The following is an 11919-nucleotide window of genomic DNA, read 5'->3' on the forward strand; positions in this document are numbered from 1 at the left end:
ATTTGAATATAGAATAAACAACTTCTTGTTCTACTCTTGATTTTCTTAAGGAAAGGTCAATATATATATATATATATATTTCAGTTTGCTTTGGGAATTGGGTCAACATTGCAAAAGTCTGTTTTTTTAATGAAAGTTCTTCCTGTTCTGTAACTTGGGAGGCTTATTCATAAGTAACCTTAACCAGAAGAGCCCCAGAATTAGTGATGCCCTGTGGGACCAAGTATAATGAAATGTTGAGAACAGATTGTAGAGGCTTGAGGGGACATGAAAAGCCACATGCAGCCCAAGAGCATGATCCAAGTTTCACTGCTCTGGAACAGGCCCCAGGCAGGCCCAAAGCCAGGCTGGGCAAGATAGAAGCCCTTCCCAGCTCTTCCCCCTTCACCCTTGGAGATACTCCTTCAGGTTAGAGAGCAATAGCAGACACCCTGTCGCTAGACACTTGCTATTAAAATGTACAAGTGTTCTGTACTCCACATGTATGTATCAGATTAGACTACCTTCTTGGAAAAGCTTCAAATATTAGACAAAGTCCAGGGAACATCATTGTAGGGGATGTGAATGAGGTCTTGACAATACCTGGGTGACAAAACATGGTAAGGACCACACACAAGGACAGCTGGCAGAATATTCACATTCAACAGGGATTGGTAAAATAAAGGGGGAAGAAGGAAGTACAAGCAACTGTGTCAAAGAAGAATTTTAAAAGGGATCTCTGAAGAGAAATGTGGTCAACTTCACAAATTGCTGATAGGAGTACCCCAGAGAAATAAATGTGCTCTCCCAACAAGCTAAACCCTAGCACACACATACATGATGCATAAGCACATACTACAAACATACACATATCAATACTTCACACATACACACACCACAACCCCCCCACATTCATCACACATAGACACACCACATAAGTACACATCACACACCTATACACTCACATACACACACACACACAACACACAATTATACTTACAAACTGCATGCATACCACACAGTCACACATACAAGCTCTCACAAACACAGTCACACACACACAGTACCAAATATACACACACATACAAGAAAACACTCAATCTAATGACAGTTGTTTTTTCTAAACCAAACAAAAAGCATAGCCACTTATGAAACAAGATGAAAGCTTAGTAAGTGTAGACTGTACTGAAAATGATTGTTATGGATTGAAGTGTTTCACTTCAAGAGATGTTGAATTCCTAACCCCTGTACAAGTTACTGTGACCTTGCTTTTCTTTGCAAATATTGTCAATTAAATTAAGTAGGTTATACAGGAGTAGAGTGGGTTGTAATTCCTTCTGAGTAGTGAAGGACTTATTTTTTATAATAGGAAAGAACAGGCAAAAAAGGAAAAAAGGGGAAGACCTGTGAAGATCCATCTACCAAACCACTGGAATATCCATCTACAAGCCAAGGAAAGCCAAGAAATGCCAAGACAATGCAAAGTTGAAAAAGACTGGAAGGATCTTACCCTAGGGCAGAGAACATTGTCCTTAATTCAGACCTACAGCCTCCAAAACCATGAGACAATTAATTTCTGTTCTTTAAAGCCACCTGGTTTGTGGTATTTTGTTACAACAGCCTTAGAAAGCTAAGACAACAGTGACTCTAAATCACTTTGACAGTTTAGGCCTTCCATGTACCTTGGAGACAAGAATGGTAAGAAAGTATAACACAAAAACACTTGTTTTCCTCAGCAAGGAGAGTTGCCATACACTTGCATTTCATCCATTTCAATGAGAGATTTGTGCCCCAGGAATAGTGATTTATCTGGCCCACAAAAAGAAGAGGTAGGACAGCGTAAATAGGATTAACTTTCAGCATTTGACTTTATTAAGAGAGAAGTGAAAATTAAAATAACAATTTTGAGTTTGGGAGACACAAGGAAATTAATCAAAAGGACAAATGTACTGTAGATCCAGAAGCTTCTCCTACTAAACCGATTGAGAGAAGAGAAATAAACAACCAAGCTCAGCTGAGACTATCTTCTCAAATATCACCCACTCATCCTCAGTTGTGAGAACTCCAAACTTTAGCCGTTCTGTAGATTTGCCATAAACATTATTCTTGAGAAACCAAGAGCAGCAGAAAATCTAAGTATGTGTTTTCTTTTTGGAGAGAGCCTTTAACTTCCTTATAGAAACTTTCTAAGAAGAAACAAGGTAAAGCAACCTTAAAGACGCAGTATTTTTAATATGTCCAACTTCCCTAAGCCCAGAATATTCAGCTTGAACTGCAATGGAATAATTAAATACATAAAATGAATCAAGAGCTTTCATTACTGGACATCAGATATCTTGAGGAACCCAAAGGGATGACCTTTCAGGAAACCCCAAGGGCTACCTAAATAAGCCTCATTTTACTGAACCACAGCATAGCTGATCGCTGATGCACCCTGACAATTGCATATTTATACTCCTGTCTGCTAGTCGAATAGGTGGCTGGGATTTTGTTTTGTTTTGCTTTAATCCAAGTGGAATGCATTTCTCTAGGAGAACAGTGTATTTTAGACCTGGGTCTGGATGGGGCCCAAGGAATGTAAGATCAGAGAGTGCCTGAAGTTACAAGATAATAGCCAACAAGCAATGAAACTTTTGATTCTGTAAAATAAAGGATTGGACTAGCTAAACTTTAAGAGTCTTCCAGCCCTAACATTTTGTGATTCTATGATTCCACCCCACATTCCATATTCATCTACAAACAAGGAAAATCTGATCTGGACTGGTGGTTTTAAAACCTCACGATTCCATAAAGTACCAAGAAAATGTGGTCACACCAGACATATTTAATTTGTATGTATTTCATCATTGTTGATCCCTGCCCAAATATTAAACTTGGGCTGGTTCAAGGGTCTTCGAAAAAAAAAAAAAAATCACAGAAATATTTCCGGCCATTGGGATTTGTGTGGAAAATATTACAAAGATTCTGAGACATTAGCAATGGGTGATTGTAATCCTGAGGGCTACAATCAGATCTATTCTAGAGAACTCTAAAAGAAGGAACCTTGAGAGAAGAGATTCCAAAAAGAGAAAGAATTGTCAGTCTGGAAGTTTTGTCCAGCTATTATAAAAGATGTTTGAGCTGAGTCTCATCATATGTTAATGAAAATTAAAATGGCTTCATTAAAAGAAAATAAATTAAAAAGCAAATGAATTTAGGTAAGAAAAACAAACAATATATTTACCCATTTAAAAAAAAATTAATTTGTTTCAGCACAGTAAAATTTACCCACAAGAGTGTACAGATTTATGAACTGACAAATGCATGCTAACATATATAACCACAGGGTTGGTGTGACACTGTAGGATAAGCACTCGAACTGCAAGATCAGTGGTTCATACTCACTACTGCTCCTCAGAAACCCTATACAGAGTCACTATGGTTTGGAAGCAACTTGATGGCACTTAACAACAGCATATGTAACTACCATCACAATCAAGCTAAGAGAAGTTCAATCACCCAAAAATTTCTGCCATGCTTCTTTGTAATCAGTCTTCCCCACATGCCCAGCCCCTAGTAATCACATTTCTGTTCTCTGATCCTATAGTTTTGACTTGTCATCTCTTTGGATTGTCAGCCTTCTAAGCCTGGCTTCTTTCATTATCAAAGAGAAACAAATTTGTTACTATTCTAAAAACATAATTTTTTTTCATTGAGATTCATTCATGTTGTTACATGTTTCAATAGTTTTTTTGTTGTTGTTTGTCGGGGACTGGCCTCGACATAGGAACTTGGTTCACAAGGTGGGGATATATGGCGGCTGTAAAGATATAGAAAGAATACACAGAAAGACACAAAGAGGGAGACAAAGAGACACCCCGAAACCAGAGTGGATGCGGGACTGGCATCAGGCAGATCCTGCATTGCAAACATCTCAGCCAAGAAGGCCATAATATCCTGCATAGTAAACATCTTGGCTAAACAGGCAGTATGGTTGCAATGCTGGACTGAGCCCCCTGCATGCTGTACCGCACGCCTTGCCAGTCGTAATGTACCTGGATTCATTCTGCGCCTCCATTTTATTTAGGGGAGGTACTTTACACAAAGCTGGGAGGGACTAAGACAAGATACATCTAACATACGTAATTTTCCATACATTCAGGCACCTTCACACCGTACTTCTTCGCAGGTTCGAATCTCATGACTGCAACTTGGTTTCTCAAGCTTAATTAACATACCTTTTAGCACCTAGCCTCAAATGGGGGAAGGAAAAGGAGGGTTGGGAGGATTCCCATTGTGTTGGCTGCCTAGGCCAGGTTTGCAGGAAGAAGCAAGGCGCCTAGGTGAATGGGATGCACTTGGAAACCTTTAGGCATTGCAGTTCTTTTGTTCTTAGAACAGAGACCTGGGGAGCCACCCAATTTACTTTGACTGAATTCTTTGAGGGAAGAACTTTGCCTTTTTGGAATTTTACAGTTTCGGCTTTTAGGAAAATATTACATTTATCTGTGGATATCAAGGCTTTATGTATGCACTTAATAATAAACCTATCTGAATACTAAGATGAAAACCAGTTTGCTATAACTGCTAGGTGGCTAGAGTCTGTTCTTCAGAGCCTGTGGCCTGTACGGTCTGCAACACTTGGGCCCACAGCGCCTCGAACTCCTGACTCAGTCTGCATGGTCTGCAACAGTTGTTGTGGTTTTCCTTTTTATTTTTATGAAGTATTCCATTGTATGAATCTGTCTCATTTGGGCCATTTCCAGCTTTTGGCAATTACAAATACAGTCACTATTAACATCTTCATACAGGTTTTTGTGCGAACAGAAGTTTTCATTTCTCTAAATGCCTAAAAGGATTTTTGGCGTGACACTGTAGAATCAGCACTGGAGTATAAACCATGAGGTCGGGAGCTCAAACCCTATACAGTGTTGCTTTGAGTCAGAACCTACTCCATGGCACTTAACAACAACCTAGCGTAGTGGTTACGTGTGGGACTGCAAACCTCAAGGTCAGTACTTTGAAACTACCACTGCTCCGGAGGAGAAAGATGAGGTCTTCTGCTCCCATAAAGATTTACAGCTTCGGAAAACTTATGCAGGGTCACTATGAGTCAGAATCAACTCCAGGTCAAACCACCATCACAACCAAAATAAGATTACTGATTTCATATGGAAAGTGAATATTAAGAAACTGATAAATTTTCCAAAATGGCTGGGATACCCACCAGTAATATGTAAGAATATGTTTCTCCATATACTTGCCTACATTTGGTATAGCTAATTATTTTGTTTTGTTTTGTAAACATTCTGATAGATAGCTTTAATATGCATTTATCTAATAACTAATGATGTTGAACATCATTTCATATCTTTTTATTTCTTTGGTAAAGTGTGTATTTAGATCTTTTGCCTATTTTTTATTGTGCTTTTATTTTCTTATTAAGGACTTTTGAGTCTTCTTTTGTATTCTAGCTACAAGTTTCTTATTGGATATGTGGTAAGCAAATATTTCATAGTTTCTTCATTCTAACAGAAACGTTCAATAGGTATAAACTCACTTTAGAATCCCGTAGCTTAAGATTTATAAATAATCAAAATTCAGTGAAAGTCATCAGCACTTATTTTCCCTTTGCATTCTCTGTTCTCAGGATGAATGTTGTTGTTGTTGTTGTTGTTGTTGTTGTTGTTAAGTACCATCGAGTCAGTTCCAACCCATGGTGACCCTGTGTAGAGTTTCTGAGGAGCAGCTGGTGGATTTGAAACACCAATTTTCCAGTTCAAATTGACCTTGCAGTCTAACTCATTATACTTCAGTGCCACACCAGGACTCCCCAGAATAAATAGTGGGCCACAAACTCTGGCAAAGGAGCCTTGAAAACTCAGATATAAGAAGAAACATAAAAAGAACATCCAAATTCTCTTAACAAGTGCTAATCTTCTGGCAGGCAGAAGTTCATCTCCTATGACTGAGTAACATGTAAATGTGAGGTGTGCCTGTGAAGAAATGGGAAGATTAGCAGAGAAGCTGGAGAATTGAGACCCACCAAATACCTTTCTTATTTCCAAATCATAGAAGAAAATGGAAATAGCAAACAGCATACAGTAAACTACATCAATGCCAACAAGATCCCAGAATAGGGAAACATATTTCTTCTATGAGAAGTTAGAGTGAATGCATTAAACATCAGATTCATCTACTTTCCCTTCTTTATCAAGAAAATAAATTTTAATAGATACATTTCTCTATAGTTTACAAAGTCTCTCTAGATAGCTTAGTCAATTAAATGGAGAAACTGGGTGAAATGATCCCTCAATTAGTTGAATTTTAATTTTTGAAGAAGCATTCTCAATGGCATTTACATATAGATCAGTGGCAACTGTGAAGTGTCATAATTCTCTTCTACCAAATAATTTTATCCATTATTTATGTGGGAGACAGGAATGCCAAATATATAAATGATCAGAAGCTATAAATGGCAATAAATGATTTGTTGTTGTTGTAGTTAGGTGCTCTCATAGCTATACTGTATAGGGTTTCCAAAGCTGTAAACCTATATAGGAGCAGAAAATTTCATCTTTCTTCTGTGGAACAACTGGTAAGTTTGAACAGCAGATCTTGTGGCTAGCAGTCCAGTGCTTATCCTACAGCTCCACCAGCCCTCCTAATAGATGACTTAGGACCCAAGAAAGACCAAAAACATTTTTCAAAGTCTGAATGTGAGATGACATTTAAAGAAGATACATTTAAAGACCTCCTTAGATGCTCACAAAACAATGTTAAGTCCTGGAACTTGAAGGATACTGGATTTAGAATGATGAGTTGGGAAGATGACTTATGGTCAGTGGTAAGCCTAATTAGTATGATTCAGTAGTGTAATGATATTAAAAATTATTAATATACATTCTTGGGGCTTGTTGATGAAAGTTTATCATTTTAGAATGAAGAAGTTTCACAGTTCAACCTGGCTAAACTTGCAGTTTTTTGTCCAGTTTGCAACATCACACTCTTGAAGGCTGCAAACTGGGTCATGCTCTGGAAGCACTGACTGGCCATATAAAGTAAGCAAGGACCAAGGAAACTGGAAATTATTGGGGGGAAAAAATCAATGACAGGGGGAAAACTTAGGGGGCCTACAGCTGCTGACATAAAAGAGTGAAAGGTTTGCACATAATAGAGGAACCAAACTTGTTCAAGATAACTCCAAAGGGCAGAACTAAGTAAGACCAAGGGGAGGAAAGCCCTGGGGAGACAGCATTCCAGACATAGCTGTTCAAATATGGAGCGCATTGCTTTAAAAGTTTGTAATTCTCCTTTCTTAGGAGTTGTTCAAGAATAAATCAGATTGACCTAGGAGTTTAAGGTCACTGGAGAGTCAGAGGAAACTTAGAATCATGTCCTCCAGCATTTTCTCCATCTGATTCAAGTGCAAGTGCTGGAGACAGCCCCTGAAACTGAGTAAATCTGCAGAGACCCTGGGCCTCAGTAATACCCAACAACTACCAGTTCCACTACTCCCCTTGGCTCAAGGAGTGTCAGGAAGAATCGAGGAGGAAAATCCTACTTCCAAGAAGGAGACAGATAGTACAAATCTACAGGATTATGCTTCTTGCAGACAGACCCCTTCCTGATGACAGCATGAAGTCCTGGGAGAATTTCAATCCCTTCACCCTACTTGGGGATGTGAGTTCCATGAGAACAAGCATCCAAAAGGCCACTGCAGACATATTTGACATCCTCTCTGGTGAGAAATCTGTGGATCACCCCCTGTATGAGGAGTGCACTGACAACCTTCTTGAACAGCTAGACACCCAACTCACAATCACAGAATCTAGGAGTCAGAGCTAAAGACACTGCATGGACACCAGGGAGCTGACAACAGGTGAGAATGAGATGGAAACATTGGAGAAGGAGCTGAAGGACTTGGAGCTGGAAGAGGAAAGGCTAGTCCACGAGCTGGGTAATATGGAGAAGAACTGGAAAAAAGCAGCAGGAAACCACGAGGCAGCCCAGGCCGAGACTGAAGCACTGGACCAGCAAGAGATACAGTACCTGAGGGACTGCAGTGCCTTCAAATGTCAAGAACTAGAATTGTTTGATGAGCTGAGGAGCTTGGAAAACCAGCTGAAATATACCCAGATCCACTTGGACTGACTAGCAGAAACCAGTATCTTCAATATGACATTTGATATCCAGCATGAAGGTCCTTTGGGCATCATCAATAACTTCAAATTGGGCTGCCTCCCCTTGGTCCCCGTAAGCTGGAATAAAATCAGTGCTGCTTCAGGGCAGATGGCTCTTCTGCTCCTTGTCCTTTCCAAGAAAATGGGAATGGAATTTCAGAAATATCAGCGTATCCCCTGTGGAAACCATTCCTATCTGAAGTCTCTAACAAATGACTCTGTTGGGCTGCCTTGTTATGTTTGGGGGGTAGAGTGTCTTCTTGGATAAGCTGACTTTGCAATGGTGGCTTTTCTGGACTGTTTACAGCAATTCAGGGAAGAGGTTTGAGGAAATTAGTCTCTGTCTGTCCTACAGGATCAATGTGGAGAGGGGACAAATGGAAGACCTTGGAGAAGGTGTTGAATGCTATTCCATCAGAACCTTCTTGAACACCAAGGAGCAGTGGACAAAGGCACTCAAATTCATGCTTGTAAATTTGGAGTGGGCTCTTGTTTGGTCTCTTAAGGTAATGTTAAAGCCAACTTTTTTTGTTTCTTCCATGAAGGGGAGGGAAATTTTTGCTTTAAAATTGTTCATTTGTGAAAATACCATAAATTGTAAATCTAAGAATTCAAATGTTGATAATTTTTAAAACTGGTCAGTCACAAAAAATCTTAATAATTTTATAATAATTAACCATTTGAAAGCCAGTTGCTATATCATAATTATAAAGTATTGCCATCTTTCCAAATTAAAAAAAATAAGAATTAGTCAGATTATCTCTTAGAAATGATGTCTATAAAATATATAAAAACCATACAATGAGTAGATGAATAAAACAGCCCTACATGTCTTCTCCAACCTAATGAATCTGTGATCCAATGATCCTACTTTGAACTCTTAATTTTTTGAAACCTGTAAAAGAGAAAATTAACAAATATGTAGAAGGAAATGGGATGTCTAGCATACTCGGCGTCAATTTCAAAATCTTGCATTTGGACAGTTTGGGTTGTTTTTGAATTATGGGTTATGTCAGAATGAGAATTAGATTTTAGAATTTTATGAGTTGCAGAGCTACTACATTTTTTACAGTGTTTTTTCCACTTGACATTTATAAGAAATCACAAGCAACTGAAATGAGATCAATAAACAAATACAATATTAAATTAGCCAAGAATTTTTTGTTAGATATAGTGAGAGCCAGTCTAGAGTTCTGGTAAAATTTCAAAGGAAAAAATAAAACAACATGCAAAAGGGAAAATAAAGAAGTGTCCTGGGTAGCTGGGTTCAATTCTGATCAGCATAGTAATAATTATCCAAAACAGTCAATAGGAAATTAAGATGGACAGCAAGAACACTACATTGTGCAATGAATGGGCTACTTATAACACAAGATACTAAGCTGAAATGACAAAGAAAAATGTATGGGGATAAACTGAGAAGCAGAAACTTGAATAGATCTACATGAAATGGAAACCAAAGGCCATCAAAATTTTGTCAATAATGATTGATTACATGCTTTCTATTAAAAAGGGTCCTCACTAAGTACTGTCAGGAAATCACCCCACAATCAGTTTGCTGCGGTTTAGAATCAAATTCAATAAATGGCTATAAACAAACAATTGAGAAATTGAAAAGCTCACATGCTCTGAAGGTGGAAATGGCAGGGCCAGGTACAAAGACAAGATAATGATTAATTGAATTTAAAATGTTCTGACTTTCTCTATGATTCTTGTCAATATAAATGTATACATACATATGTTTTTTCTGGCATTCCCTTTTGTTTTACCCTGTACCATTTAATCTGCCTTGAAAATAAAGATGTGGAATATGTCCATCTATTGATGCTTTTGAGTGATGGTGTTGGAGAAGAATATTGAAAGTGCCATGGGCTGCCAAAAGAAACAACAGATCCGTGTTGGGAGAAGTGCAGCCAGAGTGCTCCTTGGAGGACAGGATGTCCAAACTTCGTCTCTCATACTTCGGACATATTGTCAGGAGGGACCAGTCTCTGGAGACGGATATCATGTTTAGTAAGGTGGAGGGTCAGAGAAAAAGAGGAAGACCCCCAACGACATGGATTGGCCAAGTGGCAGCATCCATGCTCTAAAGCGTGGCAACAGTAGTGAGGTTGGCCCAGGATTGGGCAGGGTTTTGTTCTGCTGTGCATAAGGTCACTATGAGTTGGTACTGACTCGATGGCAGCTAACAACAACAACAATATATATATCTTGGAGTCCTGGTGTGGCACTATAGGATAAAGCACTGGACCACAAGGTCAGTTTGGATTGCAAGGTTGGTGATTCAAATTCACCAACTGCTCCTCAGAAGCCCTATACGTGGTCTCTATGAGTCAGAATTTACTCTACAGCACTTAACAAAAACAATAACATATATATCTTATATATGGGAACATGGTGGCTCCATAGGATAAGCATTGGAATAAGAATCACAGAAATTACAGTTCGAGTCTTCCAGCCATTAATCAGGTGAAAGATTGGGCTTTCTACTCCTGCAAAGGAGCTCTGGTAGTGTAGTGGTTACAAATCGGTTTGCAAATCTCAAGGTCAGCAGTTTGAAACTACCAGCTGTTCCGCAGGAGAAAGATGAGGGTTCCTGCTCCTGTAAAGATTTACAGCCTCAGAAACCCTGTACAGGGTCGCTATCAGTCAGAACCAACTCCAGGGCACATAACCACCACCACTGCTGCAAAGAATTAAAAGCCTCAGAAATGCTATACCGGATTGCTATGAGTCGGAACAAACTCCACTGCACTTAACAACAACAATATCTTATAAGACTCAACTAATAGAATCCATTCATGAGTTTTTCCTATGGGCTCTGTTTTTACATCTCAATTAAATTTCCTAGGGTCTACTTTTGTGGAGTGTGGCACAGGAGAGGCAAGTCAGAACCAACTCAGTAGCATCAGATAACAACAATAATCAGTTACTTGTACACACAGGTAAAGGTGGTCATTGCCTCAATTGAGGGACACTTGGTAAAAATATATATCTCTACCACCCAAATATCTTCATATCAAAAATCTGTCATTCTTTTTGGTCAAGCATCATCTTCCTATGGTAAATTTCTTTAAAATCCAAAGTGTTCAGGATGATCCTGATTCCTGATTATTACCCTATGTGTGCAGAGTAGGACTGCTCCATTGACTAGGACCTTTCAGAAGTAGGTTGCCAGCCATGTCGCCTGAGACATCTTCAGTTGGGTTCAAATCACCAACCTTTGGCTAGAAATTGAGCTCTTCACCATTTGTGCCACACAGGTACTCTTAAAGCAACATGAGGTAAATAGCTTAGGTCGAAAATCTAAAGATCAATGAGTTTGTTAGATTTCTTTCTTTTCCAAAAAAGAAACAGAAGAATGGGTGAACCTCAGATATACTTCACAATGGTCAAAAGGGAGAGGGAAAAGGGCCAATAAAAAAGTAACAGAAGAGGAGGTAGCTTGAAAACAGCTCCTATAAGCTCTACTTTTCTTCACACATTTGCTCTATCAGAGTCTGGTTTTCATAACTTTTCATCAAGCTATCTAGTGCAATACAACATGATGATGATCAAAATTAACTAATATGACATTAAAAACAGTATGATCACATTTCAGGTTGTTTAAAGGAACATACTAAAGAAACATCTTCCTTGTTATCAATCTATTTGTTTGTTTTTTTAAATGTGTGTATCACCTACTCCTCAAAGCACTTACCATATTGGAGAGATAGCTCCATATTACTTTGTATAATGGATTCTTAAAAATACCACCTCCTCCATGAACCCTCTCATT

At 38.7% G+C, this 11919-nt stretch overlaps 1 pseudogene; it reads left to right on the forward strand.

Moving 5' to 3' along the window:
• Positions 1 to 206: 206 nt before the first annotated feature.
• On the forward strand, positions 207 to 11461 carry LOC102815222 (annotated as a pseudogene).
• Positions 11462 to 11919: the final 458 nt, after the last annotated feature.

This window comes from Chrysochloris asiatica, unplaced genomic scaffold, assembly GCF_000296735.1.
Source record: "Chrysochloris asiatica unplaced genomic scaffold, ChrAsi1.0 scaffold00120, whole genome shotgun sequence".
NCBI lineage: Eukaryota > Metazoa > Chordata > Mammalia > Afrosoricida > Chrysochloridae > Chrysochloris > Chrysochloris asiatica.